The sequence below is a fragment of the Phoca vitulina genome, unplaced genomic scaffold (genome assembly GCF_004348235.1).
Source record: "Phoca vitulina isolate PV1807 unplaced genomic scaffold, GSC_HSeal_1.0 scaffold9, whole genome shotgun sequence".
Classification (NCBI taxonomy): Eukaryota; Metazoa; Chordata; class Mammalia; order Carnivora; family Phocidae; genus Phoca; species Phoca vitulina.
Window position 1 is genome coordinate 5221854 of NW_022589712.1, and position 21822 is coordinate 5243675.

The 21822-nt window shown below is 50.4% G+C and overlaps 1 long non-coding RNA gene across 2 annotated transcripts in view; it reads right to left on the minus strand.

Moving 5' to 3' along the window:
- LOC116634353 overlaps positions 1-21822 on the minus strand; it is a 40027-nt gene continuing 18205 nt past the window's right edge. For both annotated transcript variants that reach the window (XR_004299956.1, XR_004299955.1), the window contains 2 exons: positions 581-679; positions 1-189 (listed from right to left, as the gene is read on the minus strand). This is a non-coding gene — a long non-coding RNA (uncharacterized LOC116634353). The remainder of the gene's footprint in view (positions 190-580; positions 680-21822) is intronic.

Sequence of the window (21822 nt, forward strand, 5' to 3'; positions counted from 1 at the left end):
CTTTGGCAAGTCATTTAACCTCTCCATCTGCAAATGGGGGAGGGACGCCCACCTCGCAGGGCTGCCGTGTGGATGAAAGGAGCATCATCGGCAAGCATTCACTACGAGTTGTGTCTGCGGCTGAAGCCATCGTTCTCCACCGAGGCCTCGCTATTGACAAGCTCTTTATCGACAACACGGTGCCAGATGCTACAAGAAACAAAAGAAGTGAAGGCTTGGGGTCAAAGCACCTTCCCATAAGCAGCGATTAGCCATTGTAACCGTGTAAAAGTGTGGGCAGCAAGCAGACAATAGGAGGCCCAGCTGCCCCTCCGCCCGTAAACGCCCTTCCCCACGTGCCGGCTGCAAGAGCACGTGCAGGCCCTCCTCCAGGCCCCGCTCTGCTACCGCTCAGACTCACCCTTCACTGACCCCATCCCGCCTTGGAGGTTGCAACCCCCAGAGGGTGTGGACTGAGGAAAGGGGAAAAAGTCATGAGCAAAAGGAAACTAATTCAAGAGACCCCACCCGGCCAAACCCTCCACAAAAATTCTAAGCAGGAACAAGCCCAGATTTGGTGGGGGCACCAGCCAACACTCACAGGCCCTCGTGGTTGCCTCTTACTTCGGTGTCTTCTGGGTAAATCCAGGTAAATCCACCTCGACACACGCGTCTTTCAGGGGCTAACGTGCTGTTCTACCTACACGTGCAAAGAGTGATGACACTTTGTCAACAGTTGGAATTATCCGACGATTTCTGTCCACCTGCCGGATTGACGGGGAAATGAAGTTGAAACTCACACGACCAGTTTCTTACTAAGTGAACCAGATCATGTAAATAATCCCACAGGAGCCTTTCTGAATTCGGGAAAGCACATGAAATAATTGCTGGATTAGTATTTAATATTTGTTCCAATTAGCATATTGGTTTTTGATAGCTTATGCTTGCCATGCATAGATCAGACCCTTTGGGTAGGTGATGCTCTCCCCTCCACTCTGCCTGTCCACACCTGCTCTTCCACCTTCTAGTACCTTCCTCCCCCTCAGTCTACAGCCCACCTATCCTGCAAGGACCACTACCTTTCCCTCCAGCTCTCCATCTGCCTGCACTTATGAGCTGCGTAGTAGGCTTGTCCACAATTGTCACTGTGGAGGGTTCCAGAAATCTATGCCCTAGATCTCATTCCGTTTCCCCAAGACTATGGTGTGGGGGGTAAAAATGCCCCACTCAGTGCCCCAAGTCTCACTGCTCACATCCCCTTGGACACTCCCCTGTGCCCCAGCTCTGCACCGCAGTCATTCCTGCATCTAGTCTTCAAGGCCCACCTGTGATGATCAGCTGGTCCCCACAGCAGGGGGCTACACATAGGTATGACCCACCAGCCTCACCGGCCACCAGCTGTGCAAAGCCGAGTGTCCGTGTATCCCTCTCATGCACACCAGGGAGAGAGGGACTAACCATAGTTCCCATACAGAAGAGCTCCATGTCCTTTCTATCGAGAACTATAATATGGGGGGTGTTATGGATGGAAAAAATGGGCTCTTTTTAAGAGTGATATTGGATGTCTGGAGATGCTTATGTGCCCAAGGACCCCTTGTTTACCCTTTTGGTCCCTAGGTTCCCTGAGCAGAAAAATGAGGGTAATAATAGCACCTCCCCCTTGGGCTCATCAGGAGCTCAAATGGGTGAGGTGAGTTCAAATTGGCACATCGTAGACACTCATAAGAAGTAAGCTAATTATTCTGGCCTGGAGGGAAGAAACGCTCTCTCTGTGTGTGGTGCATCTTAACCGTGGTGATGGGGTTCCATTTGCCACACGGAGTAAGGCCTGACGGGAAGCAGGCCATTCTGGTCCAGACTGGACGCTCAGCCCCCTGCTCACGGCTGGGGGAGCCACGCCGGGCCCATCCTCACACGCAGCTCCCACTGCTGCCACCCATGCCCATTCCAGGGCTGTCTAAACATGAATCACCTCCTAGGGACGCCTGGGGGGCTCAGTCATTAAGCGTCTGCCTTTGGCTCAGGTCACGATCCCGGGGTCCTGGGATCAAGCCCCACGTCGGGCTTTCTGCTCAGCAGAGAGTCTGCTTCTCCCTTTCCCTCTGCCCCACCCCCACTTGTGCTCTCTCTCTCTCTCTCTCTCTCTCTCAAATAAATAAAATCTTTTTTTAAAAAAAAGCATTGATAAAGAAATGACAAAGTTGAAGTAAGCAAAAGGTATCTTTGGTAATCTGCATTTTGATAGTCACAGGCCTATCATTGATCTCTACATAAATCAAAATATTAATAATGACACCAAGTGGCACTTGAAAATGGAAGGAAAACCAGAGTGACCGCATCTCACAGCTCAAGATGGTTTTCAGATTCTCTGTGTCTTTTTGTTGGTTGCAAACCTGCTAAGTCAATGGGTTTCAAACCAAAGAACATGTATCAGTCTTGGGGGTGAGAATGTGAGTCTGAGGGTATTTTCCTATTTTGTGTCTTCATTTTGAAAAGCTTAAAGAATAAGATATTGTCTGAATGACATGATACACATGAGTGTCCCCAGAGTCCTGCGGTGCTGATTTAAGAGCTTACACCCGTGTCCGTGTTCCCCGTTCAGCCCGTAATATGCTGGCGCACACCTCAGGCTGCCTCTGGGTCACAGGTCCTCATGTCAAAACCCCATAATCTTCCAGCTGAACACATGTCAAGTCTTCTCTTTTTTCGTCTTTAACCAATTTTAAAGTAAAATTTCAGTTCGGAGGTGATCATTTAGTCAAGAAACATTTTTCAAATACTAAAAGTTTGGTCTCTCAGATTATTTAGTACATTTCACTTGACATCATGGAACCCATCAGTGTGGGGGAGTGATGTACAACATCTCAGAGAGAGAGCACGGGACAGCGGCTAGAACCACGATGGCTGGGCTCCGATCCTCACGACGCCTCATATTATCTGTGGGGGCTTGGGTACCTTACTGCACCTGTCTTCACTTCAGTTTTCTTGACTGTAAAATGGGTATGATCTACTTGTGACTTTCATCAAGATCTCTAGTTCTCTACTGCCCCAGCTACATGTCCCCTTGAAGTTGGTGTGGCCATAGGAAATGCTTTGGTCAATGCAATATCAGGGGAAGTGATGTGGGGGACTTTGGGGAACAATAATTAAGAGCTGGTACACTTCTCCAAATGCTCTTCCCCCAGAGACACCATCACGGAAACCAAGTGATTTGGAAGTGACATCAGAGGAAAACTGAGCCTTCAAACATAACTTGACACGCACAAGAACTAGACGTTGGCTGAGTTAAGCCACGGAGACTTGGCATCGCTAATTCATAAGCTAGCCTGTTCTGGCTGAGACATTTCCCCACAGGATGTTTTGAGATAAATGAATCCGTGTACATAAACACAAAACATGCCGAGTACATAAAAGCGATACAAACATTTGCTAAAATTATTCTATTGCATGTATTCTAACATGCATATTTTTCACATTTCCACATCCTATAATTGATCACATTTCCTATTTTAACTGGAAGCAGTGCATGTTTCTTTTTTTTTTTAAGATTTTGTTGAGTTGTTTAGAGAGAGAAAGAGAGCCGGGGGGGAGGGACAGAGAGAGAGGGAGAGAGAGAATCTCAAGCAGCCTCCCCGCTCCGCATGGAGCCTGACACGGGGCTTGATCCCACGACCCCGAGACCATGACCTGAGCCAAAGTCAAGAGTCAGACACTTGACCGACTGAGCCACCCAGGCACCCCTGGAAGCAGTGTATGTTTCTGAGTGCCCAATCTGACAGCCAGCGTGCAGGCTGAAAGCCATGTCCGCATCCTCCGGCCTCCAGCCTCACCTCACCAGACGGGCCTTGGGTTCGACCCCTCTGGAGGCGGCCACAGCCCAGCCACAGTGGACCAATGCTTGCAGCCGTGGGGGAGACTCGAGAACAGGCCGTCTGCTACGGGGGGAAGAGAGAGATGGTGCAGGATTAGCAATCCCACACAGGCCTCACGGAGTGGCAGGGGCCCCGCCGTGTGGAGACAGCCTCCATCTGCTGCCTCCGCTTGCCCCTGCATGCGGGCTTGTTCTCACTCCCCCTCGAGGCCCCGCTCCTGTCGGGGCTCCTGTCGGGGCTCCTGTCGGGGCTGCCGGTGCCACCAGGGGCTGGTGCGGCTATTGTCACAACCACCAGGACAGGTGGCCCCACACCCACAGCATCTGTGCCGCTGTGCTTGTCACTGGCACCGGCATTTCCCTCGACCACGCCCTGCTGCACACTTCGCTCGGCTGGTTTTACAACGGAGAGCAAGGAAATTCATGTTCTTTTTGCGTCTTGATTGGCATTTGGACCTCGACTGTCTTCCTTAATTAATTAATGATTTGTAAACCCTGAAATCAAGTCACCTTAGCTTCTTATAATCATCCAAGGTGAAGGGCTGAAAAAAATCACTCAAATCTGATGACCTGACTCTCTGAACCAACATACGAGTTAAGACAACAACACTGTGAAACCAAGAAGCTTTCAGAATCAACCTACCTTCTCCCAGGCCTGCAGACTCTGGAGTCGTGGGGTATTCTGCTGCAATCCCCTGGTGTCACAGAAGAGAGAATGAGACCCAGAGTGGTAGAGTCACCTTCCCAAGGCCACACCGCTAATAAGCAGCCAGCGTGTCAGAAGCCAGAGCTTCTAACCCAGGGCAGCCCTCTTTCCTGACTTGCAGAACAGTGGTTCTCAACCACAGCACGTACATGATGAATAGGCCATCACGTGTGGCCCCAGATTCTGGTCACCAAGACATCCATGCACACAGGCTGCTAAGCAGCCAGGTGAGGGCTGAGCTGAACCACGTGGGGCCCTGAGGAGCAAGGTTACGCTTCAGGGCACGCAGTCAAGGCGTGACCAAAGACCCATCGTGGGCTCATTGAAAACCGCCTCGTGAACATGCAAGAATGGAGTTAGGGTGTTGTCAAAGGCTGAACCGTGTCCCCCAAAAGGTATGTTGACGCCCCGAGCCCCAGTACCTAAGAATGTGACCTCATCTGGAAACAGTCTTTGCAGACGTAACCAAGTTACGATAAGGTTACTGGGGTGGGTCTTAATCCCGCGTGATGGGTGTCCACCTCCCAAGATGAAGAGAGGCACGGAGGGGAGCCATGTGAAGACACAGAGGGAGAAGCCGAGTGAGGACAGAGGCAGAGAGCGGGGGTGCATCTACGAGTCAAGGAACACCAAAGAGCACTGGTAACCCCCAGACGCTGGAAGAAGCAAGGAGGAATCCTCCCCTGCAGGCTTCAGAGGGAGCACCGCCCTGCCGACACCTTGATTCTGGCCGCAGAGCCCTGGGAGAATACATTCCTGCGGTTTCAGGCTGCGTGGTCCGGGCTGCTTGGCGGCGGCAGCCCTGGGAGGCTAATGCAGGTGCTGCAGAGTTTTACTCTAGCAACACGGTCCGGGCTTGTTTAGTGGTGATTTGGGACATTTAAGCTCTTCAAGGGCACCGCCAAAAATTTCTGGAATTTTAAAGTATCCTGCAAACATAAAGTGATGGAGAACATCTGCCCAGACGCTCTCATTTCCTTCAGCCTCCCACGGTCCTCCTCATCACTAAGGACCCTGGGCCCCCTGCTCCTGCTTGCGCGGCTTCTGCTCCTCGGCCGGGAAACACCGTCTCTCCCAGCTCTGCCCCGCTGAGCACCCGATACAGGCAGGTGACCGTGACTGCTGACGATGGCCTGAGCCCGCTGCCTCCTTACGTCACAACTGCACCCGGGTCACACATTCTTCAGGAGACAATTCCTGAGCACCTGCCAGGTGGCGGGCAGGACGAGGACCTAGGGTACTGCAGTGACCGCAGAGCAACAGCCTCTCCCAGGGACCGACAGACAGAGCCGAGAGACGGGGAGATGAGATGACAGATAGACAGATTGGACGGATCGAGGGCGGAGATTGATAGACGATGATGAGAAAGATGGAGTAGATAGCAACAGGTAGGGACGCAAATGAGAAAAACAGCAGGTAGTGATAAACACCAGGCGAAACCAAGAAAAATGAAGGGCTGTGGGAGGTGGTTGTTTTGTTTTGTCTGGTCAGGAGAGTCACTGAAGGGTGACTCCTGAGCTGAGGTCTGGATGCACAAGCAGTTCTAGCCACGTGCAGGGGTGGGGACAGCATCCAGGGCAGAGGGCAGAGCTGGTGCAGACACGGGCAGGCGCGGGCCGGGGTGGCTTGTGGGGCCGCAGCCCCTCCCCCACGTGCCCGCCCCCCCCCAGCCCCAGGCACTCCGGCTTTGGAGCTGGCCCGAGCAGAGTCACTCGCTCTGGGGACCAGTGCACGATTCTCCGCGGCCCCTTGCTACTTCCGTCCAGGTCACCGGAGCCAGGTGGAGACTCTGGGTCCCAGTGTCTGTCACACCCAGAGCCCTCAGGCTGCCAGCACCTGGGACACCTGGGTTCTCAGCCCAGAGGGAAACACTGCTTCGCTGTTTGAAACCACTAAGGTTTGGGATTGATTCTGACCCACCTTGCCTAGCAAGAGATTCTGTCTCTTCTAGGACAGAGAAGGAAGGTGTGGGAATGTCCGGAGTGTAGCGTCAAGGAAGCAGGGAACAGCAGGACAGGAAGCAGCTCAGAGAGCCTGCGAGGGTCAGCCAAGGGGATCGGGCTTTCTTTTAAATGCTCTGTGAGCATAAGCAGGTTTTCAGCAGGAGACTGGCCGATGAGGGAGAGGGTAAGCGGCTAGGAGAGAAGTCCCAACATGCTGCTGAGAGCAGGACCCCACAAGTTCCACGTCAGGTCTGATCATCTTTATAACAAGGATAATAAAATGACCAACATCACCCAGTGATTGTGAGGATTAAATGAATTAATTCATGCAAAGTGCCAAGCACACGGTAAGTGCTCAACAAGAGGTGAGTGATCATCGTCACTCTTACCATTAGAGATCAGCCATCCGCTCCACAGACCAGTGCCCCACCTGACTGCCAGAGCTCACTGCCCCCCACCCCTGACCTCTGCCCCGATGTGTTCTCAAGTGTAGGAGCCCACGTGGAGAATAAGCCTTTTAAAAATCAGCATTAAATTGAGGAGAACTTGGGAGCCGTGGAGCTGCTGAGAAGGTGCCCAGTTTGGAGCAGGGGTGATGGGGAGAAGGCAGCAATAGCTTTAGTAAACTGAGCCAACAGGCAGGGGCCAGGAGGTGGGAACACTGGAGGAGAAACAGAAATCTACACGGACAACATATAAGTAGCAAATTCACTAAACGTCCCACTGAAGATCAAAAAGCGAAGGAATGCTGCTGGAAAGTACTTTTGACACCAGCCTATCCTGAAGCCCCTATTCTACATTATTGCTGTGTCCATCTGTCCCAGAGGAAAGGCTCAAACCTGCTGAGAAGGCGCCTAATTATGCGACCGTGCAAGGGCGGTGGTGGGGATGGGGCGGGGGGGGGGGTCTGCAAGAACACTGATTGCGTTGTAAATTAATGACGATTGTGCTTTGGCTTTTAAACTCTCTTAAATGTTACAGCATCATCATTAGAAATCACCGTGCCTCCGTTCAGGACCCTCATGAGCTCACAGGCACCCCTGGGCTTATCTAAATGGTAAGCTGCTAACCAAGGAGAGATGCACCTGACGTTTGTAAACCAAGACCTGTAAAGTGGCAACAAACAGCAGGTTGACCTTCCGTAGAGGCTGACAAGGCGTCAAGGGTTCAGGAGATGTTCCCTGCAAACGGAGTTTTATGGACCCTAAATGGAAACACTGTCAATTAGCAAGTGGCAGGATTGGTGACAAAGACACTGGCTCTGCAGGGCACCCATGACGCCTACTCTTGCGTGTCCTAGGACCCCAGGACCCCAGAGGGCCTGCAGCATGTCCCAGCCCCAGTCACAGAAGTGAGGGTGTCCCGGGGAACGGGGCAGATAGTCGTCCAGGAGCCTGCTCTCGTTCTCCATACTTGGGATCACAAGAGGCTCGGCCTCTTCCCGCTTCCCTGGCCACCCTGTCCCCCTGAGGCACCTGTCTCTCCCCCTGACTTTGTGCTCACTCTCAGGAGACACAGCACTCAGCTTCAGCTCAGCCTCTGCTCAGCCTTTCCTGTCTCCCCACCTCACCCGCGGGCAAGGAGCCCTTGTGGAAGGGGTCCTCTGACTCAGGGGCCCCTCCATCCAGGCCCCCGCCCCCACCTCCCTCCACACTTCCCCCTTCCACAGCCCCTGTGGCCCTCGTCCTCCTCCCTGGCCTCGGCAGCCAGCCCCCTTCCTGCCCTCCACAGGGTCCTTCCGCCAGAGCCCTTCCAATCTCCAAATCCAATGTCTTATTTCAATTCTTTTCCCTGCACCCCTCTGCTACACCTCCAGGGGTGGGCTTCTCCCTGAGAGAAGTCGGGTGAGCCTGAGGCCAAGATGAGGCATTACCGTCCTCCCTGCCTCTGCACTGGGCCCCAGACCCTCCCGTGGAGGAGCTGTTTCTCTGGGAGAATGGAGTGTGGTGGGGGTGGTGTTGAGGGAGAGTGAGGAGAAAGAAGGAGAAAGTGGAGGGGAAGGGAGAGTGGGAAGAGAGGGGGATGGGAATCGCACCAACTAAATGGGGAGGACTGGAGGGGGATAGGAGAAGGGGAGAAGTGAGGAGGACTAGAGGGGGTTAGGGAGAGAAGAGGAGTAGTGAGAAAGATGGGGAGGAGGGTGGGGAGGAGTGGGGAGGACTGGAGAGGGTTAGAAGGAGGGGAGAAGTGAGGAGAGGGATGGGGAGGAGGAAAGGGAGGAGTGGGGAGGAGGAAAGGCAGTGGGGGACGGGGGACATGGGGACTGAAAATCCGTGTGTCCATGTCAAAGCTGCCCTCTCGCCAGTTGGAGGAGCCAACAGGGACCTGAGAATGGAGAAATCGGGTTCTCTCCCAACCCAGCTATGAAACAAAGGGGTGGGGTGGGCACCTGGTCGCTGAGGGAACCACGCTGGGGGCTCCGGAGAGCCTTGAGGAGGAGGATGGCCTGGACAGGTGTGCGGGAGGGTGGATGAAGGGCAAATGGACTAACTGGCAAGTGGCGGGTGCAGTCCACACTGAGGCACCGTCCACAGGGATGGGGGACCGTGCTGACCTCAGTGCTGCTGCCCCAAGCCAGGCTGGGGTCTCATGAGCACCCTCCAGAGTGCCCCCCAAGGGAAAATGGCCCTAGAGGGACCGCTCTAGGAGAAGTGAAAGATTGAATCTTGTTATAGGACCCTGGTCTCCTTCCTCATAGTCACCTGCTTATTCAAATCCCTTCTCCGAAGCCCAGCGGTGCCACATGGGGGCCAAGACACAGCAGCCGCAGCTGGGAGGGTCAGCGGAACGCTCACTTTTATCTGTCCAAACTCCAATCCAAGCCCCAACAGCTGTCGGCCAGGAAAGAGCTCATGGAGAGGGTCAGGAGGTTGAAAATACCCACACAAGCCCCCACGCCTTTTGTCCTCCTGAAATACGGAGGCAAGAGGCAGCTTTCCCTCTCCTCTTACGCTCTGTTGCTGGGAATTTCTCAGGACCAACCTGCTTCCATGTCCATCTCCGTGTTGGTGAGCCTCCGCGCCGCAGAGTTCGTTCTCTGTAAGCAGAGTCTGGCCCGTAGATGAGCCCCCTGCGCGCAGTAGGAGCTCGAGAGCCAAAGCAAACATTAAATGTCACTGAAGTGCATCCTTGTCCTACTACCCTCTGTCCGCTGAAGACCGAGCCCCCCACCCCCCACCGTCGGGAGCCGCCAGCCTGGGCCCCTCCCCCGCCAGCCCTGGACACTCAGCACTTTTGCTTTCCCAGCCCTCGGGGAAAGTGAGGCCAGACCCGCTCAGGGGCCAGAGCACTCTGGGATGATAACACCCTGGAGGACCTCTATTTGTCCGCAGCTGCAAAGATGAAACGAAGCATCAGCGGCGCCTCTCAGCTGTGGGGCAGCCGGAGCCGCCAGGGAGGATGCGGGCAAAGCCGGGGCATCTGGCTAGCTGGGCAGCAGCGTGCGGCCTCCCCAATGCACCTGCCCTGCCCTCCTCGGTGACAGACCCTGCTGTACGCTCAAGGACGGCACATGAGAACTTGGAAATCCATCCCCCATCAACACAGTCTCGTGCAAGTTCCACCAAATACTTTTTTCTTTTTTCTAATTCTAAGCATCACTTCCCTGCCAAAAAAATGAGTTGTGTTTGCTTCAAAAATACTACAAAACTCAGAACTGGCGAGTGTAAATGGCTCTAAATTTAGCAAACATTGTTCACCCAACCAATGTGCAGTCTTTCCCTTCCCACCCTGTCCAGCCCTGCCTTGGCCCCTGAAGTCAAAGTGGAGCCGAGCCGGACATGCATTCTCCCACGCCCGTTCCGTCCCTGCCATCCCCCCTCCTCCAGCTCGGGGGGGTAACTGCTCAAAGGTGCGCCCGCTGCACACGTGGCCAAGCCGCCCCACCCCCGCCTGCAGAGAATTATGTCCTGATTCTTCCCCACCCCCCCCCCCCCCCCCCCCCCCCCCCCCCCCCCCGATTGGCAAACAACCGTCCTGCAGTGGGTGGAGATGAGAAAAACATCTGCCTTCCTCATCTGGCGCTCCTCATACCGCGTTCCCTGAAAGGCTGTGCAGAGGACAGAGAGTTCCAACCAGCTGGGAACTCCTGCTTTGCAAAGGGACCATTTGGAAAGCTGATTTCATTCTGGGGCGATGGGTGTGAAGGGCCCTGCCAACGGGTCAGCAGGCCCATGACCTTGCTGCTGACCTCCTGCATCCCAGACTGTTGTTTTTTTCCTCGGTGTAGACACCATATCAGATGCCACTCAAGAGCACGTGTCTCTGCAGCGGGTTGAGGGTTTCTAAGAGACACACAAGGGCTTCTGAGCAAGGCTCGCATGACTCCAGCAGGGAGCGGACAGCAGGGCCCTTCCTCCCTGCATTGCCGGTTCCATTACGTTCATCTGACCTCCACTTACAGCGACTTCCTCCGGATGCCCCAGTGGCACCCCCGTGCTACACACTCCACAAGGATGCTGATCTCTAGGCTGCACTCTTAGACACAGCTCTGCACAAAGCTGGTAAGCGTTAGCTGGAAGAAGCAGAGGGCCGCAGGCGTGGTCCCCAGGGCAGGTGGACTTGCCCCGAACTTGCCGCTCTGATGGGCTGGCTGCTCACACTCAGAGCCGTTTCTCCTCCAAGCAGTAAACTGTGCACAGGAGAATGAGGAATTGCTTTTCTTGAGCCGATCGAAGTTTTGATTTTAAAAAAGTAAAACCTAGGCTTTTATGGAAGCAGGAAATGGAACAGGACGTCCAAGAAAGTAACCAGGTTGAGAGAGAAAGAAGCAAAAAACTCCAGAAGCATATAATTTCTATAATTTCTGCAAAGCTAAAGCCAGCACCTGCGACCTGGGACTTCTCCGGCAGTTCCCATGAGTCCAGATGCTTCCCAGCTCTGGTCCTCCCCGTACCGAGGTCGCAGGACAGCACACTAATGGATTACACGAGAGACCCGTTAGACGTACAGATCCCGGGGATCAGAGTCTGATGCCCTGCGTCTAGGGCAGCCCGGCGTTCTGTCTGCCTGTGTGGGTGTGTGTTCATTTCCAGGTGATCCAGAGGAACAGCCAGGTTTAGGCTCCTCTCCACGACTCAGACTTGCTCATTTCCTTCCCATATCCATGAAATGCAAACATGGGGCTTTTGTTATAAAAAGGACCAGAAAATGATGGTGAATTGCAAGGAAAAAAAAATACCTGGGCTATTGAAAACGCAAGGTTTACTCTGAGTACTGTCTTGGCGTTTATTTTATATGCCATAGTACTTTACGAACATTCTACAAAGTTTTAATAAGGCATTTTATATTCGTAATCAAATCTTGAAAGGAGAGGGCCCCCCTAGCTAATTTGTCTCAAATCAACTTTATTTATTAGTAGAAAATGGTGCTTAGGAGCTACTGGTTTACACAGCCTCCAAAATGCTGCTAACTTTCAACAGCCTGTGAAAGTACCACGCTTCCCCTAACCTCCGACGTGTGTGTGTGTGTGTGTGTGTGAGTGTGTGTGTGTGTGTGTGTGTGGAAGCGCTATAAACACCTGCAGCCTGCGAGGGACATTCAGGAGGCGAGAACACAGGCAGCCCTCCATGCTTCACGCATGATGAAGAGAATTCCCTTTCTGCTCTGTGATTTCAGCACCATGGGGCTCTGGGAACCTCTTGGCCCCGGACGCCGAGTACTGCCCCAGCTGCTCGGACGGAGCCAAAGAAGAGCCTCCGGTTGGCAAGGGGAAGGGGAGATTTGGGGGATAATTTTGCCACTTGTGGATTCCCTCCTGCCTTTCATCCTGCCTGGTCACCCTCAGAGCCAGACGGGAATGAACCACACCCCAGAGGAGGAATCACTGTCTCCCGTGCCTTGCGGGGGCTGCCACCATGACCTCCCTCCTCTCCTAAGGCAGAGGGCTGATGCACTCGGCTGATGCGCTCATCGTGAAGGATGTGGACTGGGAACATCAAGGGGAGGCTGTAACGCTGGGCACAGCAAGACCAAAAGGTTCCTTTGAAGGTGCCTATTTAGTGAAACTTTTCAAAAGCCAGGACCTCCGAACTGCCTGGCCTCCCCAGGTGTCCCCAGGGCCAGGGGAGGGACAGTGCCATCGGCCGGTCTGACACGGTGAGTCTCTCCCTTCCGTCAGCCACTCCAGCTCTCTTGGTGGCTCCAATTTGGGGTCAGCTCTAGAGAACATTTTCTTCCAGTGGCCACCCCTCATTTGTCATCTGCTGACAGGACGCACGTTCCCTGGAGTCATCCTCCTAGAGCAGAGAGCAGGACCCAGAGGATGCCATCGTGTGTAGGCAATGCTCCCGGGACATGGTAAGCTTATCACTGAGCGGAAGGAAAATCATGTGCAAACGGCCAGGTTAGGTCTTCCTCCCTCTGATGATGGGGTAGAGGGTGTGGTGCTAATAATGGGTCATTTATACCCAGAACGTTGTTGCCCACGCTCTTCCTTTATGACTTCTCAATAAGAGAACCTATCATGTCTGACAATGATGCGTGTCAAATGTCATGAAGGCTAAAAAGAACTTTAACTGTAATGATCCACCAATAAAAATAAGCTGATTTTGAGACAAATTAGCTAGAGGGGGCCCTCTCCTTTCAAGATGTAATTACGAAGGATAAAATGTCATTAAAATCCTATAGCGTATTATAGGACACATATTGGACACATAAAATGAATCTCAAAATAATACACAATAAACAGTGTATTTAAATAGCATGGACATTTTTTTCTTTATGTTTTATGTTTTTCAATCCCTATTATATGGAAAGCCCACATCCCAACTGACAGATTCAAGGGAAATCCAGCTGAGAAGGAGAAACCTGGTTCCACAAGCCCAGTCCAGTCAACTCCCAGTACAGAATGAGGGCCGGAGCCTCCGGCAGACACGCCCACAGGCCACCTGCGCCCGCCACGCCCCCTCTTGTACCTGGCCGCGCGAGAGAGAGCCGGCCGTAGAAGGGCCTCGGAGAATTCATCTAGCATTGCAAGTTCTCCATCCCTCATCACATGAAGAAACTTCAGCCTTCTGAACAGAGCTCTCAAACCACAGAGACTAACGCCCCAAATAAAAATAAAACAGATGTCAGCTGGGAAACCAAAGTGATTCATCACCTTATCTCCCCAACCTACCTCCTCCCTTGCTTCTCATATCCTCGGCCTTTTGCCAGTGTTCTGGGGTAAAGAAAAACCTGCCCGTGGCCAATTATGGGGACTGGTTCCAGTCGAGGCTGCCTTGGCTTGAGAAGTTGTTTGTAATACGGGACATTCAGCTCATGGGGCAGAGGAAGGAGCCTTTCTGTTTCTGTGATAACATTTCTAGGAAACACGGTAGGTTTTTTATCACAGGAATAATCTAGACAACAGGTTGTCATAATTTCTGCATAGTGCCTTATGCCAATCCGCGTTCACTCATGCAGCTTTCGAGAAAAAGCATGGCTCTGTGTGCAGGACTGTCCTCCTGACCCTGGGACATCTCCATTCCTTAGTTGGCCATCACAGTGATGCTGCTGGAGAAAGGGACTATTTTACACCACGCTTCAATGCAAGTCCTGAGTCTCAGACATAATAACCATTTAATTTTCTACCCCAGGGCCTCTTGTTCTGACAAGTGACAACCTCCTAGAAATGAAAGCGGGAAAGTTAAGGAAGAGCATGGAGCCAGGGAAATGCTTACAAATAAAAATCTCAGAGCAATAGAGTTGTACTTCTTTTTGAAATGCGATCACTTGGTCACGAGTCACCATTACAGCCTGGTGGCTTGAAATCGCACATGTTTGACCAACAGTGCAAGTCATTGGCCAAATTGAAGCATAACCAGGTCTACCTAAAGTGCGCCTGGTCACGAGCTATCTCCTTGTCTCCACTGACGTTACGCTTGATTCCTTCTTCCTATTCTTTGCCTTTGTGTCCGGAAAGACTGGGAGTAAAATCCGGTTTGTTGTTCTGCCTCTTCTGTCCTATTTTCCAGAGAAAATGTTCTGTGATCTCTCCCAGGAAACTCCCCCACCCCTGCACCTCCCAGAGGCAAACCTCTGCCCAGCAGTCTGTATTCTGTGCTTGGGTAAGATGTCACCCATGCCTTTCAGCAACAACAGGAGTGTGGCTTAAGCTCAGAGATGAAAACCCTCTTTGCTTGGAGATGGCACTTGTCACAGGTGGGGTCCGCTCTGGGCACGTCTCACAGAAACACCATCTCCTCCCGACTCCCTACTTCCAGCCTCGGCAGACACTTCCTAAAGTCCCCACCCACATCACAAACAGCTGCTTTTACTTCTCTGCGTGCCCGTTCACAGCATGTCTGAAGTGCTCTAGTTTAAATTTACCACACGGCCTCGCCGGGGCTAGGGATGTATGACTCTCACTCTCCAGCCATGGGGTTTATGGATAGCTTCTGATGTGCCCGAATTCCAGAGTTATGGGAGAGCGGAGCAAATAAAGTAAAGGATACGGCTAAACCAATTTATAGGAAGAGGGGAAAAAATGCAACCCAGGCAGAAGAAAACAGCATTCTTTTCCCATTGAATGTCAAGTGAATATGGGACTCCTGCAAGCATCTCAGAATTTATACCCATACCCATGCATTTATATCCCAATTACTCATCACCATGGGAACCAGGTATTTTTGACTGACACATTAAATATAATAAAGACACAAAAGAAAGAAAAAATTGCCAAGATACAGATCTCCTCTGGGTGTAGGTGTTTTTCTAGGTGGTGATTTAATGAATTTAAGCTTTCAAGGAATGGTTTACGTTCATTGTTTCCCCCATCCCAACACGACACCAGACCTTAGCTTAGTGGTTCTTTTTTTTTTTTTTTTAAAGATTTTATTTATTTATTTGAGAGAGAGAGACACAGCGAGAGAGGGAACACAAGCAGGGGGAGTGGGAGAGGGAGAAGCAGGCTTCCCGCGGAGCAGGGAGCCCGATGCGGGGCTCGATCCCAGGACCCTGGGATCATGACCTGAGCCGAAGGCAGACGCTTAAAGACTGAGCCACCCAGGCGCGCCCAGCTTAGTGGTTCTTAAACTGAGGGGACATCAGAATCGCCTGGAGGCCTGTGAGAACCCAGGTTCCTTCTGTGAGTGTGGGGCGGGGCCTTCTGTGAATTTTACCTTCTGTGAGTGTGGGGCGGGGCCCACGAACTGGCATTCCCAACAGGTGCAGCGGAGCCTGCCGGCCTGGGGACCAAGATCTCAGAGTGGCGGCTTCTCTCGGGGCTCGAGGATTTCACAAAGAGAAGGACGGCTAGGGGCTGAGACCCCCGCCCCTAACGGTCACACTAAGCCACTTGTGCAGGCTTTCTCTGCAAAGTCCTTCCTTCGTGTTCTCCCGCATGTCAGTGTTCAAACTCTAGAATCCAAGCTACCAATACGGCATTTCCGCCAAGGAAAATGTCGTCCTGACAACATTCTAAGTGATCTCAAGTAGACGTACTACAAATTTAATTTCGGTTTAACAAGAAAATTTCACATGTTAATTAAACACCAACTGATCATAACGGCACACCCACCGAGGATTACCTATGTGATAGACGTGGACGGAGGACATTACTGTTAAAGCCAGTCCTTAACAAGCAGTAATGAGCTGTCACATTAGAGAGCAATCACGTGGCTGTGAGAGAAACAACGTTTGTGTGTGAGTGTTTCTCCTTGTACACTTTCTGATGCATGGCAGCAAGCAGACCTGATTTGGGATGGAATCTTCAAATTTTCGTCCTTTCCCTGCCCCGCCTATGAAGGTGCTTGCATGACTCACTTACTTGTACTGACTTGTACTAACATGAGATGCACACATAACTAACCTCAATTTCTAGTCTAGGAGTGCAAAAGAGTAGCAACTACAACAACAAAACTACTAGAATCATCTATCGAGTCTACTGTGCTTCGTGCGCCACGTGAGATAAGGATTGTAACAGCCATTTTCTGATGAATGGAATCAGGGTTCAGATGGATTAGACAGTTGACTAAGGCCCCGCAGGAGATTCAAGGGCAGAGCTGAGGCAAAACCCGGTTGTCTGTCCCCAGAGCTCTTATGCTTTATCACTAAAGCTACCTTGAGCATCAAACAATTTAGAATTTATAAAATCTTAAAGATCTTTATGTGGTACATAATAGACTGATTTTATGTGGCATATAAGAGAATATAATTTACATTTTGCAAATATAAGGACTGAGGTTCAGTGAGGTGGAGAGATTTGCACAAGTTTACAGAGCAAGTCCATAGAAACCAAGACTCTACCTCTACCGCAAAGGCCCCTCCATACTCTGTCATTTATGTTGGGTGGCAGATTCGTACTCAGTAAGTAATTTAAGAGGTATTTATTAAATATCTACTATGTGCTAAATGCTAATAAATCATATTTGCTGATAATTTTTATGATTGATCAACTTGAATGATGAGCTATGGTAGATGATGGATAGGCATAAATTATTTGACATTCTTCCCTTTGAGAGAAGAGGACTATTTCTCTCCCCACTCCACCCCACCCCATCCCGGGCTCTGGGCTAGTCTATGACTGTTTTGACTAGTAGCGTAGGGAGGAAATAACGCTAGGCCAGTTCTGGGCATAGTTTTCAGAAGAACTGGCAGTTCCCACCCTGGTCTCCTGGAGGCCTGAGCTACTACGTAAGGAGCCCAACAGTCGGGCCTTATATGGCTTATGGGGAAGCCCTGAGATGACTGGGGGGGGGCAGCGGGGAGGGGGAGGAAGGGGTCCAGCTGAACACAGCCTTCCATTTATCCCTGCCAGGGTGCTAGGCTTCTGAGGAAAGCTTTCCTGAAACCCCAGGCTAACCTAGCTAGTAGCCAAATAATACCATATAATACCAAATAATTTCTCAAAGGAAATCCCAGCCAATGCAACATGAAATGGAAGAATCATCCACCTAAATTCTGTTCAAATTCTTCACTCCCCAAATAAGAAATGTAACAAAATTATGTATGTTTTAAGTCACCATGTATTGGGTTAGCTTGTTACATAGCAATAGTTTACAGGGGAAAAAACAAAAGAACACTTGTTACTTAGAAGTAACAAAAGTTACAACCTGCAGGGTGTGGTTTAGGACCTGCTGGTAGAGAAATGTCTGAAAGGTTTCACAGCTCCTGTTAGTGGGAAGGAAAGACAATGAGAAAGTGTTCCTGGAGGCTGGGGGAAGGGTAACCATGTTACACAGGGGCAAGCTATTTCAAGAAACCATCTCTTGCAGTAACATGGAAAATGGAAGGTATATTCTTAAACTCATGAGTTTGGCTGAGGACATTTCCAGGAAGCACATGGAACTCTTCTCCGGGCTGCCAACAATAAAATTCAAGAAAACAAAGATGAACCAATGGGGAACTGTTCATGTTTTTAGCAGAATGTAGAGGAAATATGAAGGAGCCAGGGCTTGCTGGTTTGAAAGTAAAACTCCTTCTTATCCTTAGCCCCTCACAGCAAAAGATTCTCAAAGGAAAAAATGGCTTCAGGGCTAAGATCGAATCGAGGGTGTTAGTGCAGGATTCTTTGTTAAGACCACAGAAGATCTAAGGTGGCGTCTCATAGATCATTTCAAACAGACAAACATCTGGCTAAGGATGTCTGAGGCCCGCCTCACAGAACTCCTCTATTTAGAAAGATAGTTTCCGGGAATCATAAGGGCATGTTTCCAGAACAGCCTCTGACAGAGTTAAAGATAAAGAAGGGCCTTCATGACTCAAGGATGTTGAGAAGGAGAGGGGCCCACAAGAGCCTGCCCTTCCAGCTGACCGCTCCGGACCTCACCCACCTGAGCACAGCCAGCTCACACCCTCCAGGCTTGCCTACTTGCCGCTCACGAGCCCCAGCTCCAGTCAACTCTACACGAAACAAAAGAAGTGCTGAGCCGAGGCTTGTCCAAACTCCCAATCCCAACGACGGTGAGATATAATTAAAAGGTTGGTATTTTAAGCCACTAACTTTGGAGGTCAGTTGTTATGCATCAAATGATAACAATCATTATGACATAAACTTTCACAGTAAATGAGAGAAGCCCTCCAAAAATCAAACAGTAATTTTTAATCACCTTTTATGTGCTCGTAAGTGCAACAGGTTCCACCAAGGTATGACCCGCTACTGCCAACCACCTAACAACCAGATCCAAGAGTTTCTTACACTTTCTGCAGCAATAGACATGGCTGGCTTCATCCTCCTTCATGAAGCCCCTCTCTTGACTGCCATGGCACACTGGACTTGTAATTCTCTTAACTATTGTAAGTAACTATCACTTGTCCTTTTCTATTTTCACCCCTACCACCCTAGTTTGAGCCATCCAACCTCTCACCTGGGTTGTTGTGATTGCTAACTAGTATCTCTACCTCCAGGATGTTCTCAAACTTCATGCCAAGTTAATCTTCCCAGAGTACAACTCTGACCATATCCAGCCTTACCTCCCACTGGCTGCAAATTAGTCACCAGTTAAAATATACTATTCTCCATCCCCCAAATACATGCCTCCCCCAGATCTTTACACACACCACTTCTTTCTTGTAGAATAACATCTTTTCTTCAGCCAACATCCATCCTGACCTTTGAAAATCATCAACATTCTGATTTAATCCCTAAGCTACCACCATGTTGCTGTTTTCCCCTCTGAGGGGGTATAGAGTCCATCCCCAGCCTGAAGTTATTCCCCCAAATTCCATGGTTTTAAGAGATGGGTTTTTGGACATATTCAGCCAAGAGTCAAGTAATTCATTCTTAGGTTTGTCCTCTACCAGATTCCATGCTTCTCAAGACTGGGGACTATACCGCCCCCCCCATAAGACATTTCAAAATGTTAGCTGAATACATTGGGGAAGATGGACCGTGCCTTCAAAAAATTTTATATCCAAAAAAAAAAAAAAACCTAAAACAATGAACACTTAGAGAACAGATAGATAGTTATAATTAACTTCTAAACTACATAGTACAGATTCTAAGTGTTTTAGTAGTTTGTGCAAGTAAGGAGCCGTCACTGAGAGCTGGAACCATCAAGCAAAACTTGGTGGGAGAAGCAGGATGTGCACTTGCAACTTCAGATTGAGGGGAGAGAAGTGGAGAAGTAAGCCACTGTGGACAAAGACATCAACTTGAGCACGGAGAGGTGTGAATAAACAGGATACACCCACGAGAGAGTGCAGAAGTGGGCTTCAGTTCCTTCTCCAAGGCCAGGCACCTCTCCTAAGATAAGAAATCCTTATTGTTGTCCTAACCAGAGTCTTAAGATCTTAGCTATAAAATCATAAAAGTATTTCCCAGACCGAAAACTGGGATATGGAAGGGGAAAATGTTTGAATCTGGTACTGCTTAGGAAAACCCAGGAAATAGGATTACCCTGCACACTGAGGTTTTAAGCAAGTATTTCCTCAACTTGTAAAAATTACATAGAGGAGACATGACCACCCCCACGGTGAGATTCATTGCAATGAACGCTGAGCCAGAGGCCCTCAGCTCCCCAATCTCTTCTCAGCTTGAAGACCCAATGTCATTTAAATGAACAGGAGGGCCCCTAGAAAAACAGGATAAGTGCTTGAGGTAGAGACCCCATGCTCATCCATATCAAGTCTGTTTCTCTATCCTCATGGGAGGAATGCACTCACCTGGCAGGAGTGAGGCCAGACTTTGGGCCAGCTCTTCAGTGCATTGCCGGTGAAGATCCTCTGTAATCTTTGCTGTGGACCACAGAAGCAGGTGGATGGGGGTGCCTCAAAACTGAAGCAGCCTATATCCCTGAGCCCCCTCGAGGAAGAGAGCTGCCCTGAAAGTTACAACTGTATGTGGGACAGAAGTCACCATCCATGTTGACACCACGACCTCGCCTATCCTGACTCATTCAGTAAGTATCTCGTTATATTTCCTAATCAAAGTGTTCCTGTCCTCACTTTAGAGATAGGGGATCTGTGACTCAAAGAGCTTTGAGTAAATTGCCCAGGGTCTCACTTTACCTAGGATACAGAACTAGCCCTCTGACTCTAAATCCTGGGGTGGGTTTCACCTGGGTTGGACTTATTCCCAAGAAAATGAAATCTTCCACAGGTCATGGATATTACCCAGAGAAAGAGGGGCACAATGGAAATAGATCTCATAATGTATATTCAACAATAGGGATCCCTCTCCGTACCTCTTTGCCAACCCATAAAATAAGAACTTCTGCCAACACATCCATTCTTCTAGGAGCTTCAGCAGCTGCCTCCTGTCCATCCCTGTGAGCTCTTTCCCGAGGAGGGCGAAGAACATATTTAACAGGTGAAACAATGAGAGTCTGACAACCAGTGGTCCCTGTTCCTCTGAAAGCTGGAGTCCAGAAGTAAAGGAAGCTGCTAGTGAGGGAGTTTCGTCTATCCTAGCTTTCTGCCAGACCCAGTGTCCCCTCAGACTATGAGTCACCATAGCAGGTGCTGTCCATCTGCTGGGCCTGTGAACTCAGCCAATAAGTTCAATTTGGGGGGAAAAGAGTATGAAGCTCATTTTGGCCTCACATATAAGCCCTGTTCCATCCAGTTTTTCTAGGGAAGAGCGAATTTGACCCCTATCTGAATTCTACATATCTTTCTCCACTAGTCCAGAATTCAGACAGGGTAAATTGACTCCCTCGAAATCCACCAACACAATTTTCCTGAAAGAAAAATCAACAGAAAAAGTGCTTTGTGTGAAACAGCCCATTTAGCTCAGAATACAGAAACACAAGACATGCCAACAGTTACTCATGTGAAATTCCCTAACCTCCTCTAACTAGGACTTCGCATCTACAGCCCCACCCCAAGTAAATAAAGCTGGGACTGACATTAGTCAACTGGTTTCACTGTGTTCTGGGGCCTCATGGTTGTCCTCCCCCTTCTTTTCCTTCACTTCTCTGCGTGTACAGGGGAACCAGCTTCCCACAGGGACCCCCAGGGGTGCGCCCATTGTCATCAGAGCTGACACCAGCCCTGGACATGGCACTGACTGCTTAATCATGGCTTCGGAAACAAGCCACAGAGTTTCTGTGCTTTTGAGGAGCCAGATGGCAGTGATATGTTTTCATGGTTACCTTTAAAACTAAGAGAACAATGAAGCAGATCTAGACCCACCGAGAAGGAAAAAAGAGCAGCTCCTTCGAGTCTGCGGCCTGTCCAGCTCCATCTGCTCCTCATTCTGGTTGCTGGTCAGCCCCCAGGCTGACATCTCTATCTTGGGCTGAGGATCCTCCTCCTTCCAGGTTAGCTCTTCAATCTTGAGCCAGACCCCATGGCTCCTTCCTTTCCCCGGACCTGGCTCCATCCATTGTCCCTTCCCACTCTTGTCTTAAGGACTAGCTCCATTCTCCAGCCTAGAAACTTTCCCCAGTTACTCCCATCCA